Genomic DNA, 24017 nt, shown 5'->3' with positions numbered 1-24017 from the left:
CTGCTGAATCCCAACAGCTAAGCACCCTCAAATACTCATCGATCTCCAAGAGAATTCTCCAATTCTCCCCCACTTGTAGCACTGATTAACAACCATCGGTCGCCATCACCGACCTCCCAGAACAACTCTGCACAAAGAATACACTTACACGCAGACTGCTTCCCACAAGCATAAACATCCTTAACGAGATCTCACATCAACACTGATTAACCCGCTCGAAAGAAACTCAATCAGCATCTAACCACTCCTCAGAGAGCAGATGCTACCCGGCCTTCAACCCAATGCTAGGTTCCCACTAATAGCTCTCATGGATGATAACCAACGAAATTCCCAAAACAATAACCCATAACCAAACCGCAACCCTCAAAACGACGAATATTGCATCGAAAACCACACAAAGATTCCAGCACATAAACAATACACCACAATAATCACAAGATAACAAGATATCAAGAAAGAAACATACTCGCATCTGCATTCGGCACTGCTCTGACCTCCTCTGCCGCAAGCTGATAAGCACGACCCTGAGCCCTTGGGGGCTCCGCTCCACCCTGACCTCCACCTGTAATCCTCAAAGTGGCCGGTGCTGGAGCCTGCACCAGTCCTGCAGCAAGCTGTGGACAGTTGACCCTCAAATGTCCAATCTGATTACAATAATAACAGATCCTCAAATCTCGAACCGGCGCTGACTGCCGACAATCCCTCGCATAATGCCCCTCCTTTCCGCACTTGCGGCATGCACCACCGGACCTACAAATTCCGTTGTGACCTCTCCCACACTTCCCACAAGTGTGGCTGCTCTGATCTCCCACCCTAGAATCAACGGTCTTGGACCGTTTCGGTGCCGGCTGCGACTGCACCGGAGCCTGCCTCAGCTCACGCAACTGCAACTCGATCTCTAACTCACACCGCCTGGTGGCCTCCTGCAACTCCAACAAGGTCTCGCACCTCTGCGTAGACACAAACTGTCTGATGTCCCTATTGAGCATGCTCAGATATCGAGACATCTGAGCCTGCTCCGAAGCGAACTCTGGGCAAAACATCGCCCTCTCAGTGAACATCCTGGTGATCTCAGTCACCGACTCCGAACCCTGCTTCAGCTCAAGGAACTCTTGAGCCAATCTCTCCCTCTCAACTTGCGGAACATAACGAGTACTGAACATCTCCCTGAACTGATCCCATGAAACCGCAGCCCTCTGCGCATCCGAATATGACCCCGTGGTCAATCTCCACCAATCCTTCGCCCCGAGCCTCAACAGGTTCAGAGCACACCTCACCCTCTGATCAGCAGAGCATGAACACGTGAAGAAACACCCCTCCACGTCTGATAACCACCTCATAGCAACAATCGGGTCCTGAATTCCATCGAAGGTGGGAGGCTTCGTATTATCGAAGTCCCGATACTGAAAGCCCCGACCAGCTCCTCCCCCTGCCGCCGCTACAGCCGCCGCGATAGCCGTCTCTGCGAGAGCCGCATAGCGCTCATCAAAATACTCAACCATGGCGGTCTTGATCGACCCAAACAGCTCCGACAACTCATCCCGAAACAACTCAGCAATATCATCACGCAGGATCTCACGAATCCTCGCGTCCAACTCGCACGTGCTAATTTGACCGATAACCTCGGGTGGTACAGATCCGCCCGAAACTCTCTCTCCTGCTCCCGCTCCTGATCCGGATCCACTCTCATCATGCCTCGGAATCTCCATACTGAAAAACACCACACAAAATCTCAGACTCTTCCCACTATCCTGGGATCCAACTCTCTCTCAACCCAACCCTAGAGATCATGGTTTCCTTGATACGTGTATGGGTCCTGTGCTTTCAGTAGTACGGGCCCATACTACCTTCCACACCTACCCATATTTGTATGAAGTACTACCACAACACCCTAGAGAAACATGCATAACAACGCTCAACCCTCACCACTAGAGGAACACTGAAAATCTCCCATAAGGAACCCTAGGCTACAGGCATCATAAATCAGGCAACATTATCATGAAATCCTGAAGATCCCTAGCCTATCACTAGCATGTTGTTCTATCAAAGCTCAAAAACAAATAACATGTATGGTATTTTGGGGTTACTTACTGGCTCCGGCTGATCGTACCTCCGCGTCCTCCCTTACTCATTTTGAAAACCATTTTAAATACTCTTTTGAAAACTCTCCTCAATTTGAGACTGGAGTCACACGAATGTTCCTCCAATTCACTCAAACCAAGGCTCTGATACCAACTTCTAACGACCAAAAAATACAACCAATTTTAAATTTTTCAAAAACAGCTCAATTCCATTAAATCTTTACAAAAAGGTTTTCAATACAAAACATTTAACGTATTCCCAGAATCACATTACTACAAAATCATGAGAAGCGGTACGATCACGCCTTCGCCTTGCCACGGTCTCCTGAAGAACATGAAAAACATAAAACCACAACTGTAAGCCCGAAAGCTTAGTGAGATATCCCCAAAATACCAACCACATACACTATACGCATAACATGCCACAACATATCTGATCACAGGATAGCCATGCACTTCGGGTCTACTGTGTGACTGGTCCGCCGCACCGGCCTACAGTCCACCTGGTCCACCCTCTGAGTCTATCCACATACATCGAGTCTGCAGTGTGATTAGTCCACCCGTACCGGGCCTTCAATCCACCTGGTCCACTCTCTGAGTCTACAGTATGACTGGTCTGCCCACACCGGGCCTTCAGTCTGCCTGGTCCACTCTCCGAGCCTCGGCACGTCTGGTTCGCCCTTTTGGGGCCTACAGCCTATCCGGACCGCTCGCTGGGCCTTCGGAACAACCGATCCGCCCTGGGTATCTTGGCCTACAGCACAAAGCAGGACCCGCCTCAACCCAACTCCAATCCAAACAACCATGTGCACATATACATACAATCATATAGAAGTTCACAGTCAACAAGCAGATCAAACAGATCACATAACATATCATCATCCTAACCTGGGTACCGACCTAACAGGTCACTAGCATAGCATCTCCCTATCTCTCAATATACTGATCTCAATCAGGTCTCTAACATATACCATCCTAGCTCTCAGGGTGCAAACATATCACAGCAACAACATAACAACAACAACCCGGATCTCAATCCGATAAGGGCCAACCTTGGTGCCTTAGACCCTGTTGATATAGTGAGGATAACTCACCTCGCGAATGCCGATACTCTAAACTGAAGAAGCAGACTCTCGAACCACCAACTCACCGTATATCCCGAACTAACCATCATAACAAATAAACATTAGATCAAACATACTTCCACATATCGGACCAAGACCAAAATCCAAATCTCATACAAAGTCCAACATTGGCCCAATTTACCAAATTGGGCCCACTTCACCAAATGGGCCTAGAACCAAAGTCCATAACAATAATTGGGCCCAACATACTCTATCCATAAATTCCCAGACTTGGCCCAATAACCAATTGCCCACCAACGACCCAAACTCAAAGCCCAAAAATGAAAGTCCAACACGAGGAGTATGTTGGGCATACCCTCCTTGGTACGCGGGGCGTAACCCTGATGTTCAACAAATTCACATAATGACTTAATGGTTTAAGCTCTTAAGCCCAAAATTCAAATCCTTAAGCCAAAAATGATTAGAACTCATAAAGTCTCAGACTTTATCACTTGGGACGTCCTTAAGCTCTTAATCCAAGGTCTTAATCCATTAAGACCTATATATCTCACACATGGAACAACTACAGCCCTTGGGACCTCATTTTTCTCACTCAAGACCTCCCCAAAGGTCTGAAAGGACAGATAATCTTGACCAAATCGAAATATGCAACAAGGTGAGGAGTTTTGGGACAAGAATGGGGACAAAGCTTCAAAATACATAGATCTATACAATATGAAGGTCAAGCAAGAAGCTTTATACCTCAAACAAGCTCCAAAGGATGGTATCTCTTCAGATCTACAAGCTCCAATCATCCCTCTTCTTCCTTGACAACTTTTCTTTTCTCCTTCAAGCCTTTCTTTTGCCAAAATAAGCTTTCCAAGGTCAAACACACCCAAATAATGAAGGGAATACGAGATCTAGGGCTTTCTGAGGTTAAGGATGAGCATAAGGAGGCTAAGTGGTGAACCAACATGTTCCTTATATAGTGGTTGACCCAAAATTAGGGTTTGGAGTTTCTAAGAGTACGCTGGGCGTACTCACCCGACCACCCCGCCATCTTTCTCTCTATTACGCTAGGTGTACGTGCAGCTTACGCTGGGCGTACCCAGCCAAACTTCAAATACATACATGCATGCCATGCATGCATGGGACCTTTTCCCACTTACTCCACAAAGAACCATAAACAATAATCATCTTCGAAACACCGCAACTCCTCTAATCTAAACCCGATCCCAAATAACTTTACATTCATACGGGGTGACGAGAAGCCCAATGCTTCTAACACATACGCCAGCCCGAAACCTTCTCGGATGAAACTCATTTCTCGCAAAAGGACCAGAATTAACCTTCCTCTTAATTCTCGGGGACTCATAGTTACACACTTAAAGAACGGGGTGTTATATTATACTTTCCACCATTTTTGTTCTTGATTTGTCATCAAGCATAGTAAGTGAGTTTACATCACTAATATTTGTTCTTAAAATTTTTCCATCCATGATTTAGAAATCAACCAACATTATTATACTTTCTACCATTTTTGTTCTTGATTTGTAATATATGGTGAATCTTTTTAGGGCTTCATTTTTAGGGAATTTAAAGGTGGTTGGATTGTGTTAGGGTACAATTTAGAGGTGAAGATGGGGAAACATAAAGGGATATCAGTGCCATGGAAGAACCTGAAAAAAAAAAAGAATCGTTGCCACAGAAGAACATATTTGGGATTTGATTGAAGATGTAAAAATATGATTTTTGTTTAAATATCTATGAGATTCTATTGATCAGATATGTTATTCAATTAATGGTTTAATTTAATAGATTTTGGATACGGTTAATAATATTTTTATTGTTTGAACATATATGGGATTGGGGTTCATTTTCATCCAGGTAACATCAGTTTCAGCTTCACCTATCTTCATCTTCATCATTTTCTCTATCTATATGTATTTAACAGCTATTAAACAAGGGATGAACTTGGTTGATTCTACCGAAGTCAACATCTGGGCCACCGTGGAGCCGGAGAAGATAGCGGCGGAGCCAAAGAAGACAACATCGGAGCATGTGAAAATGAAAGACGGTAAGGGATTTGATCAGATTCGAGTTCTAAAGAAAGCATTTCATTAGGTGCTATAAGTGGCAATTGAGTTGGCAACTAAGCTTGCTGATTAGGATGGGTGTCACCGGGGGACCCGTTCAAATTTTCTAAAAGGACCTTTTAGAACCTAAAATACAAGTTTGTGCCCATAAAATTCAAAAGATAGTCATGAGGGACCATTTAAACCAATATACTAAAGTTTGTTGGGCTATAGTGACAATAACCCTAATAATAAACAAGCAGAAAGCTAAAAGATACAATACGAAAAAATAAAAATAAAAAATGTGAACAGCATAAGAAAATTGTAAGAGAATCAATAACGATCAACACATTCTAACACAAAGTTGAACGTGATTTTAGATATGACGAGTAAACTTTTGGATTTTTGAATTTTCATTAGACTCGACGGAGCGTCAGGGGGAAGGATAACGGGACCCTTTCTTGCTCACCAGAACACCGCACCACCGCACCGGGAGTGTGAGAACGTCGGTGCAGGGAGGAGATAGGGGAGGGCTTCCCGCAGTCTCTCTCTTGTTATTATTGGCCAGTTTTTGTTTTTTTTCCAATTGAACCAATGAAAAACGATAATAAATAAAAAACTTAAATTTTTTTTTCCAATCCAACCGTTGAAGAACAGTAAAAAAATTATTTTTTTTGGTTCTTACTTAAGGGCTGCATATCGAAAAATTGAGTTTTTAATTTTTTTTACCCTCTACAACATCTATAAATATACACACATTTTAACCTTTAAACTCACACCTCCTTCTATCAATTTCTCTTTAGTTTCTTCAAAAAAAAATGAATCCCGACAACCAAACCCAAACTCCGATAGAAGGAAAAAAACCAAGGTTTCGAGTTCAAGCACCCCAACTCGAAACATTTTCGCTATCGATTCATCTCTAGGGGTTTATCGTCCACAACTCGATGCTACCATTCAATCTCCACTACAATTCTAATACCAAAATGTTAGACAATTTTACCCGGTGCAATTTCCAAATGTTACTTCAAATATCTTATCAAACTTTGTTGTTTTTCCCGATCAACTTTTGTCAAATCAACCACAAACTCCAATCCTACACTTTCAATCTCAAAGCCAAACCCAAACCCAAACACAACCCTCGCAATCTCAACCACAATACCAAATCTTCGATGAGTCGGATGAAGAGATTGTTGAATTAGGTGTCTAAGCCTATAATTATAAATGGTATATACTTGAATTGATAGTAACACCGTCCTTTTGGGTTACCCTTAAAAGTAGTATCTAGACAGGATGACTTTTTGAGAGAGATGTTGAATTATTATTTGATTAATATATTGAAATAAATGATTTATTAATGTATTATGACAATAATATATTAATTAGAAATCATATTATTTAATTAATAGTTAATTAGAAATTAATTGGAATTAATTTTGGGATTAATTGTATCAATTAAAAGTGCAGGGGCTGTTTGGAAATTTATTGATAGTTGAGGAATTGGGCTCTAGAACCTCCATAAAAGAGGTTGGATGAAATTCTCTAGGAATGCCTTAGAATTTTTGTCCAAAAGCTCTTGGATGGGATTTCATGGGCTTGCTTGGTCCGTAAGCTAAGGAATTAGCGTTTCCTCCTGAAACCCTAGCTTTGGCTCTAAGCTACCTCACTATATAAGGAGCCTTACCTTCTCATTTTCGGCCACTTGATTCCTTAGAGGATTACTCCAAATTCTCAAGCCTCATCTCCTCTCTCCTCTCTCATCCTCTTGCTTAGTTTGGGTATGAACCATTAGAGGCGTGCCATTTGTGATGCTTGCTCTCAAAGTTCAAGAAGACTAGGAATTAATTGCTATTGCAATATAACAATTAAGGTATGTATTCTAACCCTAGTTATGTGAATTTCGAAAATAGTATATACCTCATAGGGTTTCCCATTGATTTTCAAATGTTGTATGTTTAATTAGAGAAAACATAGATCGAGAAAATTAGGGTTTCATGCACACATAAGCTTTTGTTTGTTATGCTTAAAACCCATCAGAGATTGTATGGGAAACTCAACCCACACCACCACCCCACACTGTAACGCCCGGGTTTCAGGGCTAAGCATATTTGTCAATGTAATAGTCTAGGTCAACTATTGTAACTCTTTTTGAAGTAATAAAGATGAAATATTTGAGTATTATGTGAATTATGTGTGTTATTGTGCTTATTATTTAGTTATAACGAAGAAGTTATGACCCATCGAAGTTTCGTGACAGAACCGACACGATACCGAGAAGCGTAAATAGTGAATTTACGATAGAGCGAGATTTAGCCTTAGCGCTCTAAACGAAATTCGTAGAATATGTTAAACTAAGAACATCGATAAAAAGAACGCCCAAATCTGACTTCGTATGAGGAAGTTATGATTTTTCTAAGATTTAGCATAGCAGTGCACAGCCCGAAATCTGAATTTTAGATCGGTCGATTTTTAGCCGACGGGATCTAAACGAAAGGTGTAGTACTCGTAAATACCAACGCGTGGATATAAAGAACGTCGATAATAGAGCTCGTATGCGAAAGATATGGACGAAGCTTAGTCCCTAATTTTCGAGCGCGGCGAATTCGATACAGTTTTGTAAATCCGAGATAGAATGAGAATTAGCCAACGAGGTCTAAATGAGAGTTGAATATCTCATTAATAGGAAATCAACGATAAAAAGACAGACAAAAACGGAGCTCGTATGCGAAAGTTATGGACGAAGCTTAGTCTCTACTTTTCGAGCGCGGCGAATTCGATACAGTTTTGTAAATCCGAGATAGAATGAGAATTAGCTAACGAGGTCTAAATGAAAGTTGAAGATCTCCTTAATAGGAAATCAACGGTAAAAAGACAGACAAAAATGGAGCTCGTATGCAAAAGTTACGGACGAAGCTTGGAGACTACTTTACTATACACTTCCTATAAATAAGAGATGTACTCTTCATTATTTCCTCACACCTTCAAACCTATCTTTTTCTCTCTAACCTCCCTAAACCCCTCCCAAGTCTAGGGAACCTCCCTATCATGAGAAGAAAGCCCCGGAGCGCCCGACGAATCCGAGAAGAAAAGCTTTCGGCTCGGAAACGCTGCTCCAGCGAAGCCCGGTTTTTAATAAAAACCCGTTGTAAGTGAGTTACGCCTATACTATATTTAATATAGATTTTATTTAATTATAGTAACATTATTAGGACCTTAAAATAATTCTTTGGGCTATTATTATGAGTTATATTGAGTGTTATTTAACGCTTATATAATAGTAATAATAGCTAGACTATTAATTAGTCGCGATTAACGTTAAAACTAAACTCTAGTGGTATTAATACTAGGTTTTGGTCAAGGAAAAATTGTTTTAAGAAGTAACGAAGAGTTGTCCGAGTGCCGAGTCACCACCTTACCAGGTGAGTGCATAGTTACTTTCAGCTTACACTTAGATATGAAATATTTTATATAAATTACGTGCTATGTGTGCATATTATCTGAACACTTGCTATCTATGCCGGATGGACATTGTTATACATGTTTTCAATGATTTAAACTGTATATGTATTTTTTATCTACGAAAATGTTGGGGTAAAACATGGGTAGATGTAATAGGTGATGTGTGATAAAATGGTGAGAGGCCTTGAAGTTGATGTTGTTGATTCTGTCATCTAGCGGAGTATGGATGATGACCACGGACTCTTCTAGACAGTCCAGTGGAACACTAGCAGGCTCGCAACCTGTAGGTGTTTGTGAACGATGTGTTCACCGGTGTACTCCATCCCCCACATGGTTGCCTTTAGGACATTTATTGTTAAGGAATCCCCTTAGCAGTAGTGTCCATCCCGATGATGATCCTTAGACTAGGTCCCTTATGATAGGTGTTTAGGGACGTAAAGTGAGGATAACGGGAACGGGTAATCGGGTTATTGTTGATTGATGAAATTAATAAACTTATTTATTGTGGGTTGAAAATCCTATGTGCTCACCAGGCTCCCAAGCCTGACCCACTCAATTTTATGTATTACAGGTAGTGACGCTTGAGCATAGATATGATGTTTGGACGAGGGATTACGGATATAGGCCTGTAGATATGAAATAATGTAGTAAGGCTTATATTGTACTGTTTATGCTTTTGATCAGTACGAACATGACATCCCAAGTCTTTTAATGAAATACATTTCTATGGAAATGCTTTTGATAAATCTTTATCATATTTTGTTTTGGGACAAATTCCGCAACACTTTTATTTAAAATGTTACTCTAATTTTCAAACAAAGCATAAACAAAATCGGTCTTTTCTGGCCGTGAAAATGGGGATGTCACGCACACCCAACGCGGAAAGGAAAACAACAAGCGAAGGAAGGTGTCGCACAACCGGGAAGACAGAAGCCATAAGCATGGACTCCACGAGAAGAGATAATTATGGAAAATGATTGGGTTGACATTTCATAGGATTCAGTGACGGGAAATGCACAAGCGGGGGTTCATTTTTGGTTTTGCATTTTTGAAAGGTTTCGCAAGGTGATGGGAAAAGGTGACGAGTATTGTACCAATCATCAATTGAACTCAAAGTTTCAAGAAATAGCAAAGGTTGTTTCAAAAATGAACGGGTTGTACAACAACCTTAAAACCCAACAGCAAAGTGGCCAAGGAGATGGAGAAATACTTCTAGAAGCTTTGCATTTTTGTCTAGAGGAAGTGGGAAAGCTATTCAAGTGGCATGATTGTTGGGAAATATTGATTAAAAGTCCAAGGTGAAAAAAATATGAGCAAGACTTTATACTTGCAACACAACAATCAAAGCGAATGAAAACGAGCTCTAGTGGTTACACAACTTCCTTCGATGCTCGAGTCGGTCTTGCTAGATTTAAATGAGAAAGACGAACTTGAGCTAAAAGAATGTCCGACCGATGGGTAAGGACAAAAAAAAAGGAAGAGAAAGGAAACTTCTTCGGGTGCATCGGATTTCAGCATGGAAGCAGACAAAATGCGAAAAATGAAAATGAATTTTTAAAATAAAGTCATAATTATATAAATCGAGACATTTGGACCAATCATTTTAGTTATTTTAAGAAAGTTAAAAAAAATACGAAAATGAATAGTCATGTGGATTTCAAATGAATGTGGTGTAAATAAAATATCTCTTTTATCTCTGTGTGTGTGTGTATGCATTAATTACTTTCTTAAAATAACTAAAATGATTAAATGATTAAGTTAAATCAAAAATTCTGTTAAACTTGAAAAAAATCGATAGACTATTCTATAAATAGTTAAAAGTTATAAATTATAGTGTTAAACCTAAATTGTAATATTAAATTAACAAAAAAACCATGAAACTATTTTTTATAATCATTAAGAATTTTCTAATAATTAGTTTAAATATAACTTACAATAAGAATAGTTAAAATAATACTATATAAAAAATAATAATGTTAACTTTAAAAACAAAAACAATGTTAGTTGTTTTAAATAATTATAACCAAACAAAGTAACAATATTCATCAAATAATATTTAAAAAGGTTAAATTTCTGAAACCAAATCAAAATAATTAAGAGTTTCCAAATATGTTATTTAAAATAACTTATAACAACAATAGTTAAAAGTAACATTATATACAAAAAATATATTGTTACCTTTAAAAACAAAAACAATGTTTGATGTTTTAATAATTACAATGATATAAATTAAAAATTTAAGCAAATAAACCTTTTAAAATTAATTAATCACAACAAGAGCTATAAATATCATCAAACAATATATTATATTTAATTTTATTCATGAGTAACCCACAAGTAGAGGCCATTGACACAATTGAGAATATAGAATTTTAAAAGAAGTCTACATTATCATATAATTCATAACAAACAATGTTTATACCCGTTATTATAAGATTTATTATATAAGAGCTAACAACAACGTCATTGATATATTTATAAACATATATTTGTAAAGATGTTAAATATATTGTTGTATTCTGCGCAACGCGTGGATATTCGTCTAGTCATACATACTTATAAAGCTAGCATTTTTTCTTGAATGTCATGCAATTGAAACCCCCATTCTTTTTTTTTCCTTTCAGCACATTCATTTGAAACTCCCATGACTTTTCAAATTTCTTTATCATAATAATTATAATTTGGTAATTAGGTTAAATAAATATTAAATCTAAAGTGTATTCATATATAAACTAAATTTCAATATTAAAATAATATCTTTAATTCTACTTATAAAATTATGTTTTTTAACTTTTAACATATTATACTTAATTTATTAGTTTTAATATATTGTTGGATGTAAATCATTATCATTTTAAAGATATAATTTTTGAACAATTTGTATAAAATACTTAAATTATTAATTAAAATATAACATTATAGGCTCAACTGAAATATAAATTTTATTTAACTTAAACAACCCAAAGATTATTTTATAAATAGTTAAAAGTGATAAATTGCAGTGTCTTTCTAATAATGATTGTAAGTTAGTTAATAAGGTTAAATAAATATCAAACCTAAAGTGTAATTATAAATTGATTAAATTTCAATTTTAAAATAATATCATTACTTCTATTTATAAAGTTATGTCTTTAAATTTTAACATATTATACTTAATTTATTAGATTTAAAATGTTGTTGCATATAAACCATTATCAGTTTAAAGCTACAACTTTTGAACAGTTTGAACAAAATACTTAAATTGTTAATTTAAATATAACATTACAGTGTCATCTTAAATATAAATTTTAGTTCCACTAAAAAACCAAATAATATTTTGTAAATAGTTAAAAGTGATAAATTATAGTGATAAATGCAAAAACTAAATTGTAATATCAATTTAACTAAAATATTTCCTAAATATATTTATATAATCGTTATAAAAATTTCAAATAAGTAGCTTAAAATAACTTATAATAACAATAGTTAAAAATAACTGTATATAAATGATTATATTGTTATCTTTAAAATCAAAAAATAATGTTTGATGTTTTAAATAATTATAATGATAGAAATTAAAATATTAAGGAAATAAATTTTAAAAAATTAGTTAAAAATAACAACAAATATAAATAATATTAAACCATATAGAATATTTAATTTTATTGATGTGTAACTCGCGGGTAGAAGTCATTCAAACGATTGAAATTATGATGTTATAAATGATGTATATATTATCATATATTTCAAAATAATCAATATATTATATCAAATTTAACAACAATATTAGTGTTATATTTAAAAATATTTATATTTGTAAAGACTTCAACTATATAGGTGTTTCTGCGCATTACAATGTCAACTCAAATATAAATTTCAGTTTCATTTAAAAAACTAAAGAATATTTTATAAATAGTTAAAAGTGATAAATTGTAGTGATAAAAGCAAAAACTAAATTATAATCTTAATTTACCTAAAATATTTCTTAAATATATTTTTATAATCGTTAAAAGTTTCCAAATAAGTAGCTTAAAATAACTTACAATAACAACAGTTAAAAACAACTCTATATAAATTATTATATTGTTAGCTTTAAAATAATAAAAAAAAAACAATGTTTGATGTTTTAAATAATTATAATGATAGAAATTAAAACATTAAGCAAATAAATTTAAAAAAATTAATTATCAATAAAAACAACTATAAATAACATCAAATCATATATTATATTTAATTTTATTCATGTGTAACTCGCGGGTAGAAGTCATTCAAGCGATTGAGATTATGAAGTTATAATAAATGTATATATTATCATATAATTCAAAATAATCAATATATTATATCAATTTAGTATATACAAATTATTATATCAAATTTAACAACATCATTATTGTTATATTTAAAAACCATATGTTTGTAAAGACTTCAACTATATAGGTGTTTCTGCGCAACGCGCGGGCATTCGCCTAGTATATTTATAAAGGAAGCAGTTTTCCTTTCACCACATTCATTTGAAACTCTCATGAATTTTTTCTTTCACCACATTCATTTGAAACTCTCATGACTTTTCAATTTCTTTATAATAATGATTATAAGTTAGTTAAAATAGTATCTCTACTTTTACTTATAAAGTTATGTCTTTAGCTTTTAGCAAATTATACATAATTTAATTGTTTTAATATGTTGTTATATGTTAACCATTATCATTTTAAAGCTACAACTTTTGATCAGTTTGGATAGATACTTAAATTATTAATTTAAATATAGGGTCAACTTAAATATAGATTTTAGTTCAACTTAAACAACCTAAAGAATAGTTTGAAAATAATTAAAAGTGATAAATTGTAGTGTCTTTCTAATAATGATTGTAAGTTGGTTAATAATGTTAAATAAATATGAAACCTAAAGTGTAATCATAAATAAACTAAATTTCAATATTAAAATAATATATCTACTTCTATTTACAAAGTTATGTTTTTAACTTTTAACATATTATACTTAATTTATTAGATTTAATATGTTTTTATATGTAAACTATTAGCAGTTTAAAGCTACAACTTTTGAACAGTTTGGATAAAATATTTAAAATTTTAATTTAAAACATTACGTGATCAACTTAAATATAAATTTTAGTGCCACTTAAAAAAGCCAAAGAATATTTTGTGAATAATTAAAAGTGATAAATTGTAGTGCTAAATGAAAAACTAAATTGTAATATCAATTTAGCTAAAATATTTCCTAAAGATATTTTTATAAACATTAAAAGTTGTCAAATATGTTTCTTAAAATAACTTACAATAACAATACTTAAAAAAATAACTATATATAAATGATTATATTGTTACATTTAAATACGAAAAACAATGTTTGATTTTTAAATAATTTGAAAGATATAAACTAAATCGTTAACAAAATAAATTTTTAAAAAAATTAATTAACAATAACAACTATAAATAACAGTAAACCATATATTATATTTAATTTTTCATGAGTAACATGCGGGTAAAAATCATTCAAACGATTAAGATTATGCGATTTTAATATATATATATATATATATATATATATATATATATATATATATATATATATATATATAATCATATAATTCAAAATAATCAATATATTATATCAACTTAGTATACCAATTAGTATAACAAATTTAACAACAATGTTATTGTTATATTTTAGAAAACACATATTTGTAAATATTTCAACTATATAGATGTTTCTGCGGAACGCGCGGGAATTCGCCTAGTCTATATCTATATCATACATCATCATACATACTTATAAAGCTAGCATTTTTTCTTGAATCTCATGCATTTGAAACCCCCTTTTTTAACTTCCTCAAACCACATTCATTTGAAACCCCATTTTTTTAACTAATGCAACTCAAAAGTTTTCATAATTATGATTTAACACTCAAAAGTTTTATAACTTATATTATGTTTAATTAGCATTTAGTGAAAAATTTACTATAAAAAGGTCAATCTTTTGGGAAGACATGCATACAAATCATATATAAATTTCAGAAAGAAAACAAGCTTAAAGGTTTTTGTGTTGGGTTGAGGTCTTATGACCACTTTTGGAGATATGCTATTATATTAGAGCTTTTAATTTGTAAGTTTGTTATACTAATTTATTTTTATATTTGCTTCGTTTTTTGATTATTGTAATACAGTCGTTGTATATTGTGGTTTAATCGTTAATATATTGATCATATGTTATATAGGGTGATGTCGAAAATATTTTAGTAAATATCTTAAATATGTTTTTTTTAATTGTACCGTTTCAAAAAGATAATTAATTAAAACTCATACATATGCTATAATTTTCATCTCTCTCTCTCTCTCTCTCTCTATATATATATATATATATATATATATATATATATATATATATATATATATTATAATAGAGGTCAAAACACTTCAACCAAAATTCATTTAAATTATAATATTTCATATGCTTTTTAATAATGATTGTAAAAATTTCAACATGTGTTACTTAATTGATTGGTTAATAAAAATATTAATGTTTTGAAACTCCTAACTCATAAACTTATATTATTTAATTTGTTAGTTAACTAAAGTATTTTTCCTACATAAAGATAACATTTTTTGTTTGATTACTCATATTTGTTTATGTAATTAGAAAACAAGGTGTACATAGAATGACTACTTCAATTTCACATAGGAGTTGATACCACTAAAGAGGTATGTTGTCTATAACCAGTGGTAGGAGATCCACATATACTTTTTAATTATTTATATTAATGCTTAGTAATATCTATTTTATATTTCTATTTACCTTAATTTTTTAGGTACAAATTAAGGAAGAGAATTCTTGGCGCACCAACATAAAGTCAAACGTACGCCTTGCAAAATATGTAATTAAAATTAAATATCATATTTACTAATCGAATTATTCTAAAACTCTTGATGATGTTTATGTATAATGATATATTTTGTATGACTTTATTTTTAATTTCAATGTTTAATATTTGAAAGTTCATATATGAAACCTTGGATATTTTGGTGTAATATAAATAGTGTAATACAAAGTTTATTAGTTCAATATTTTTTATTAATAGCTCATTCAAAACAATTTATTTCTTATTTTATCCAAAAAATATTATTGGACATAAGAAAAGTAGATTATATTAATGTTATACAAAAACTTAAACTATATATTGGATATTATAAAAGTAAAAGTAAAGTTTATAAGGTATGGACTATATTAAATAGTATCAAAATATAAATTGATGGATTTTTATGTTATTTGATAATTCGGTTAATGCCCAAAACATGACTGAAAACGTAAATTTCAACATATTTCTATTTTTTCTCATAATTATTTTAACCACTTAAATGCATTCTTGTGCAACACGCGAGGTTACGCCTATCATTATATACTTACTAGGCAAATGTCCGCGCGTTGCGCAGAAACACCTATATAGTTGAAGTCTTTACAAATATATGATTTTTTAAATATAACAATAACGTTGTTGTTAAATTTGATATAATAATTTGTATATACTAAACTGATATAATATATTGATTATTTTGAATTATATGATAATATATACATTTATTATAACTTCATAATCGCAATTGTTTGAATGACTTCCACCCGCGAGTTACACATCAACAAAATTAAATATAATATATGATTTTGATGTTATTTATAGTTGTTTTTATTGTTAATAAATTTTTTTAAAATTTATTTTTGTTTAATGTTTTAATTTTTATCATTATAATTATTTAAAATATCAAACATTGTTTTTTTATTTTAAAGCTAACAGTATAATCATTTATATAGAGTTGTTTTTAACTATTATTATTGTAAGTTATTTTAAGCTACTTGTTTGGAAACTTTTAACGATTGTAAAAATATATTTAAGAAATATTTTAGTTAAATTGAAATTACAATTTAGTTTTTGCTTTTATCAGTACAATTTATCACTTTTAATTATTTACAAAATATTCTATAGTTTTTTTAAATGGAACTGAAATTTATATTTGAGTTGACATTGTAATGCGCAGAAACACCTATATAGTTGGAGTCTTTACAAATATATATTTTTTAAAATATAACACTAACGTTGTTGTTAAATTTGATATAATAATTCGTATATTAATTTGATATAATATATTGACTATTTTGAATTATATGATAATATATAAATCTATTATAACGTCATAATCACAATTGTTTGAATGATTTCTACTCGCGAGTTACATATCAATAAAATTAAATATAATATATGGTTTAATATTATTTATAATTGTTATTTTTAACTATTTTTTTAAAATATATTTGCTTAATGTTTTAATTTCTATCATTATAATTATTTAAAACATCAAACATTATATAAATATATTTAGGAAATATTTTAATTAAACTGATATTACAATTTAGTTTTTTGCATTTATCACTATAATTTATCACTTTTAACTATTTACAAAATATTATTTGGTTTTTTGGTGGAACTGAAATTTATATTTAAGTTGACACTGTAATGCTATATTTAATTTAACAATTTAAGTATTTTGTCCAAACTATTCAAAAATTGTAACTTTAAACTGATAATGGTTTACATGCAACAACATTTTAAATCTAATAAATTAAGTATAATATGTTAAAATTTAAATACATAACTTTATAAATAGAAGTAAATATATTATTTTAAAATTGAAATTTAGTCTATTTATGATTACACTTTAGGTTTGATATTTATTTAACCTTATTAACCAACTTAAAATCATTATTAGAAAGACACTACAATTTATCACTTTTAACTACTTATAAAATAATCTTTGGGTTGTTTACGTTAAATGAAATTTTTATTTAAGTTGAGCCTATAATGTTATATTTTAATTAATAATTTAAGTATTTTATACAAATTGTTCAAAAATTATACCTTTAAAATGATAATGGTTTACATCCAACAATATATTAAAACTAATAAATTAAGTATAATATGTTAAAAGTTAAAAAACATAATTTTATAAGTATAATTAAAGATATTATTTTAATATTGAAATTTAGTTTATATATGAATACACTTTAGATTTGATATTTATTTAACCTAATTAACAAATTATAATTATTATTATTATAAAGAAATTGAAAAGTCATGGGAGTTTCAAATGAATGTGGTGAAAGGAAAAAAAGAATGGGAGTTTCAAATGCATGAGATTCAAGAAAAAATGTTAGCTTTATAAGTATGTATGATAAAGGAAACATTTTTCCTTTCACCACATTAATTTGAAACCCCCATGCATTTTTCCTTTCACCACATTCATTTGAAACTCCCATGACTTTTCAATTTCTTTCTAATAATGATTATAAGTTGGTTAGTAAGATTAAATAAATATCAAACCTAAAGTGTAATCATATCATTATCATTATCATTATCATATCATACATACTTATAAAGCTAGCATTTTTTCTTGAATCTCATGCATTTGAAACCCTCTTTTTTAACTTCCTCAAACCACATTCATTAGAAACCCCCCCCCCCCACCCCCTTTTTTTTTTAACTAATGCAACTCAAAAGTTTTCTTAATTATGGTTTAACACTCAAAAGTTTTATAACTTATATTATGTTTAATTAGCATTTAGTGAAAAGTTTACTATAAAATGTCAATCTTTTGGGAAGACATGCATACAAATCATATCCAAATTTCAAAAAGAAAACAAACTTAAAGGTTTTTGCTTTGGGTTGAGGTCTTATGACCACTTTTGGAGATATGCTATTATATTAGAGCTTTTAATTTGTAAGTTTGTTGTACAAATTCGTTTTTATATTTTCTTCGTTTTTTGGATTGTTGTAATATAATCGTTGTATATTGTGGTTTAATCGTTAATATATTGATCATATGTTATATAGGGTGATGTCGAAAATATTTAATTAAATATTTTAAATATGTTTTTTTTTGTTTTGTAATTGTATCGTTTCAAAAAGATAATTAATTAAAACTAATACATACGTTATACTTTCCATCTCTCTCTCTCTCTCTTTCTTTCTTTCTCTCTCTCTCTCTCTCTCTTTATATATATATATATATATATATATATATATATATATATATATATATATATATATATATTATAATAGAGGTCAAAACACTTCAACCAAAATTCATTTAAAATCTAATATTTCAAATGCTTTTTAATAATGATTGTAAAAATTTCAACATATGTTACTTAATTGATTGATTAATAAAAATATTAATGTTTTGAAACTCCTAACTCTTAAACTTATATTATTTAATTTGTTAGTTAACTAAAATATTTTTCCTACATAAAGATAATATTGTTATGTTTAGTTACTCGTATATAGATATATATATATATATATATAGATATATATATATATATATATATATATATATATATATATATATATCTTATAAAGCTAACATTTTTTCTTTTCACCACATTCATTTGAAACTCTCATTCATTTTTTCCTTTCACCATATTTATTTGAAACTCCCATGACTTGTCAATTTCTTCCTAATAATTGTTATAAGTTGGTTAATAAAATTAAATAAATGTCAAACATAAAGTGTAATCATATACAAACTAAATTTCAATATTAAAAGAATATATCTTTACTTCTACTTATAAAGTTATGGTTTTTAACTTTTAACATATTATATTTAATTTATTAGTTTTAATATATTGTTGTGTGTAAACCATTATCATTTTAAAGTTATAACTTTTGAAAAATTTGTATAAAATACTTAAATTATAAATTTAAATATAACATTACAGGATTAACTTAAATATAAATTTTAGTTTAACTTAAATAACCCAAATAATATTTTGTAAATAGTTAAAAGTGATAAATTGTAGTGTCTTTCTAATAATGATTATAAGTTGGTTAGTAAGGTTAAATAAATATCAAACCTAAAGTGTAATCATAAATAAACTAAATTTCAATATTAAATTAACATCTTTACTTCTACTTATAAAGTTACGTGTTTAATTTTTAACAAATTATACTAAATTTATTAGATTAAGATGTTGTTGTATGTAAACCACTATCAATTTAAATAATTATACTGATAAAAATTAAAACATTAAGCAAATGAATTTTAAAAAGTTAATTAACATAATAACAACAATAAATAACAATAAACCATATATTATATTTTATTTTATTCATATGTAACTCACGGGTCAAAGTTATTCAAACGATTGACATTATGCAGTTATAATAGATGCATATATTATCATATAATTCAAAATAATCAATATATTATATCAATTTAGTATATCAGTTATTATATCAAATTTAGCAACAATTTTATTGTTATATTTGAAAAAAACATATATTTACAAAGAGTTCAACTATATACGTTTTTCTGCACAACACGCAGACATTCGCCTAGTTATACTTATATAGGAAGCATTATTCCTTTCACCAGATTCATTTGAAACTTCAATGAGACATTTTTACTCAAACCATATTCATTTGAAACCTCTTATTTGAATGAATACCACTCAAAAGTCTCTTAATAATGATTAACCATTCAAAGGTTTTATAACTTATATAATATGTTTAATAAGCTATTAATGGATAGTCTATTATAAAAGGTCAATCTGTTTGAGTAGACACACAAATACCAAACACATACAAAATTCATAAAGAAAACAAGTTTAAAGGTTTTTGTGTTGGTTTGAGGGCTTTGGACCATTTTTCGAGCCATGTTATTATGTTAAAATTTTTAATTTGTAAGTTTGTTATATGCTAATTCTTTTATTATTATTATTTTATTTTTCTATGTTTAAGTATTCTTTTAAGACAATCATTATATGATGTGGTTGAAATTTTAATGTAAATTATATTAGATTAATGTTATCGATCATATGTTATGGAATGTGATATAGAAAACATTTAATTAAATATTCTATATATGTTTGTATGTTTGTGTTGCTTCAAACAAATAATGTAAATTAGATTAATGTTATCGATCATATGTTATGGAATGTGATATAGAAAACATTTAATTAAATATTGTATATATGTTTGTATGTTTGTGTTGCTTCAAAGAAATAATTAATTTAAAAAGATATGTGGCCACGAAAAGTGAAGGAAGGCTGGAATGTCAACAGGCATCCCTCTACAGACTGACTTGAGAGAAAGAAGAAAGAGAAGACTTTCTGCGACAACTCCTATTACTACTGGGGTAGCTCCCGAACCTTCTTGAACTTCTTCCCCAGATTTCTTCGAGACTTCAACTCATGGATATGTCATATTATCCATATTATCCATGTAAGTCTTTTTTAAAATGATAATTGTCTATCTTATTACTTTATATTTTAGTATATGTTTAAAATTTTAAATATAATAATAAGTTCTTTCTAAAAGTTTTCATTCACTTATGAATAATAATAAGTGGTTTTAAAATTAACAAACGATAGTTATAAATAATAAAATCAAACTATAAAAATGATGGATATGTCATATTATCCATGCAAGTTTCTTCTGAAATGCAAATTATCAACCTTATCACTTTATTATTTAGTATATGTTTCATACTTGAATAATAATATTAAGTGTTTGTTAAAAATATTCTTTAACTTAATATTAATGAACAATAATTTTAAATGATCATAACATCAAATTATAAATTGCATAACATTAGCTACAAATAAATTGTATTTTAAATTAATATCATTAATGAAATTAGAAAAAAAAATTATAAGTAAAAATTTAAATTAACCAATCATAACAATTGCTCAAAATAATACTAAATATATAATTATATTTAATCCCATTAATGAGGAATATGGGTTGATGTCAATAAATATTATTGCTCAAAATAGTTGAGATTATATATATATATATATATATATATATATATATATATATATATATATATATATATTAGTGTAACAATATTATATCAAAGTTAATGTCCATAACATAACCATTATAAACATATATTTTTCAATATTCTAATAACATATTTTTAACATATGCCACGAAACGCGTGAGAATTCGTCTAGTATCTTATAAACGAGGTCATTCAAATGAATATGGTTCAAGAAATGTCTCATTCTTGCACCATATTCTCTTGAAACCCCCAACTCTTCAACTTATTGTAACTAGTTGATAGTTTGATTATATTTATCGTACATAAAATCATTATTTCACATGCAAGGTTACTCATATTTGAATCTTATCTCTTTCCAATTAGTTTATATGTAATACATACAAATATAGCAAAATGTTGTAGTTATCATAAGTCTAAAGAACGAGTTTAATGATAAAACATGTCATGGGTAATGCAGTCTCCTTTAGGTATTTAACAGCTCAACCCATTTGATTGGTTTAAAGAAAATATATAAAATTTTTAAAGCAAATGGAATGATGTGGCTCATTGACTCAAAGTTTTTTTTTCTATATTTTTCAATTCTATAATTTTATTTTGCATGATATCTATATTATACAAATGTTATAATTAGATACTATAATTGTTTTGTTGTCTTCTATTATAGGAGTCAAAAATCTTTGAGTTACCAAAAGTCAACATGGATATATATATATATATATTTGATGATGTTGGATCATTCTTCAAATGTAAGAGTGTCATTAAGAAAGAGTTTAACGATAAAATATGCCTAGGATGATACGATATTCTTTCGGTATATCAAAGATTTAATGGCTCAACACATTTGATTGGTTTAAAGAAAAGATATCAAAGTTTCAAAGAAAATGAAATGATATGGCCCATTACGTCAAGGTTTTTCTTCTATAGTTTTTAATTATATAATTTTATTTTTCATGATATTTATATGTTACAAATATTATAATTAAATACTATAATTGTTTTGTTGTGTTCGATTGTAAGGATGAAAGATTTTGGAGTAACCAAAAATCATCGTTGATGTATATTTATTACGTTGGATCATTCTTCAAATATAAGAATATCGTTTCTCAATTAACAAAGTAATTAATTAATTACATTATTATGTTATAATAGTACCAAAAAGGTATAGAAAAGTTAGATGCATTAGTATCACGAATCGATTGGTATTATTATAAACATATTTTAAAATATTTACTCTTGACTTCCATCATTTTCTAACATAACATAAATAAGTCGTAGAATATTAAGATATTGACATGAATATCAAATATTATTTTAGATATTTAATTAGCTTTTTTATTGACATGAATATTAACTTTTTTAGGTAATTAAATAACCCTTTTAAAAATAATTATTTGCATCATTTGTTTTGTTTTTTTTTATGATGAAAGTTATGGCCATTTGAAAATAGTCAAAAAAATCATTAATGAAATATAGAAACACATTAACATTTACATATAACTTTAATGAAAGTTTGTTTTTAATATAAATTTGAGTTTTCAGATATCTCTATATCCAATATAATATAAGTCAATTTTTTGCACCCTATCCATTTGAAACGTCAAGAATTAATTACTCACTACCACTAAAGAGTTTTGTAATATATATATATATATATATATATATATATATAATTAGTTATGTGTAGTTATGATACTTTAAAATAAATAATCACTATAAATGAAGAGTTTTGTAGCTTATAGTTAGTAAATGGTGAATGTATTCATATGGAATGAAAGGAAGATGCAAATTCATATATGTGAGATCAACTAGACCATCTCCATATTCATTTTCTTGAAAGTTACATTTGATAAAAATAATCCAAACAATAATCTCAATTATTTATGGGATACATAATATATAATTAATAATTATGTATGTGTATATGTATGTCTGCATATATATATATACCCAAACAATAATCTCAATTATTTATGGGATACATAATATATAATTAATAATTATTTATATATATATATATATATATATATATATATATATATATATATATATATATATATATATATATATATAAAAGTTTCTATTATTTTTCATTTTTTAAAGTTTACCTTTTGGATTTTGTTCATATTGCTTAAAAATAAAATGAAACGAAATTTATGGTTGTTTTGTTATATTATATATGGTTTATCATTTATTAATTTAAAAATATATTAAGCACAAAAAACTACCATGTGGAATCCCCTATTTACTATTATTTTTCTACACTAGACGAGATTCTCCAAAAAAATGATAAAAAATAATAAGATATGCAGACATGACATTTGCATTATTATCAATATGTTCTGTTTCTACTGTTATAGTTCTGAGATGTCATTAACTGTATTGTTTTTGATAGTTATATTAACGTCTTGAATATATGATTATGTTTCATGTTCAAGTTTAGTGATGAAAATGTTAATATTATTAGATAATATGTAGTGTGATAACCATATTATAATTAGTTCCGTATTA

Source organism: Lactuca serriola, chromosome 6 (genome assembly GCF_051521515.1).
Source record: "Lactuca serriola cultivar US96UC23 chromosome 6, Lser_US96UC23_V15, whole genome shotgun sequence".
NCBI lineage: Eukaryota > Viridiplantae > Streptophyta > Magnoliopsida > Asterales > Asteraceae > Lactuca > Lactuca serriola.
Note: the sequence above shows the minus strand (reverse complement) of the source record.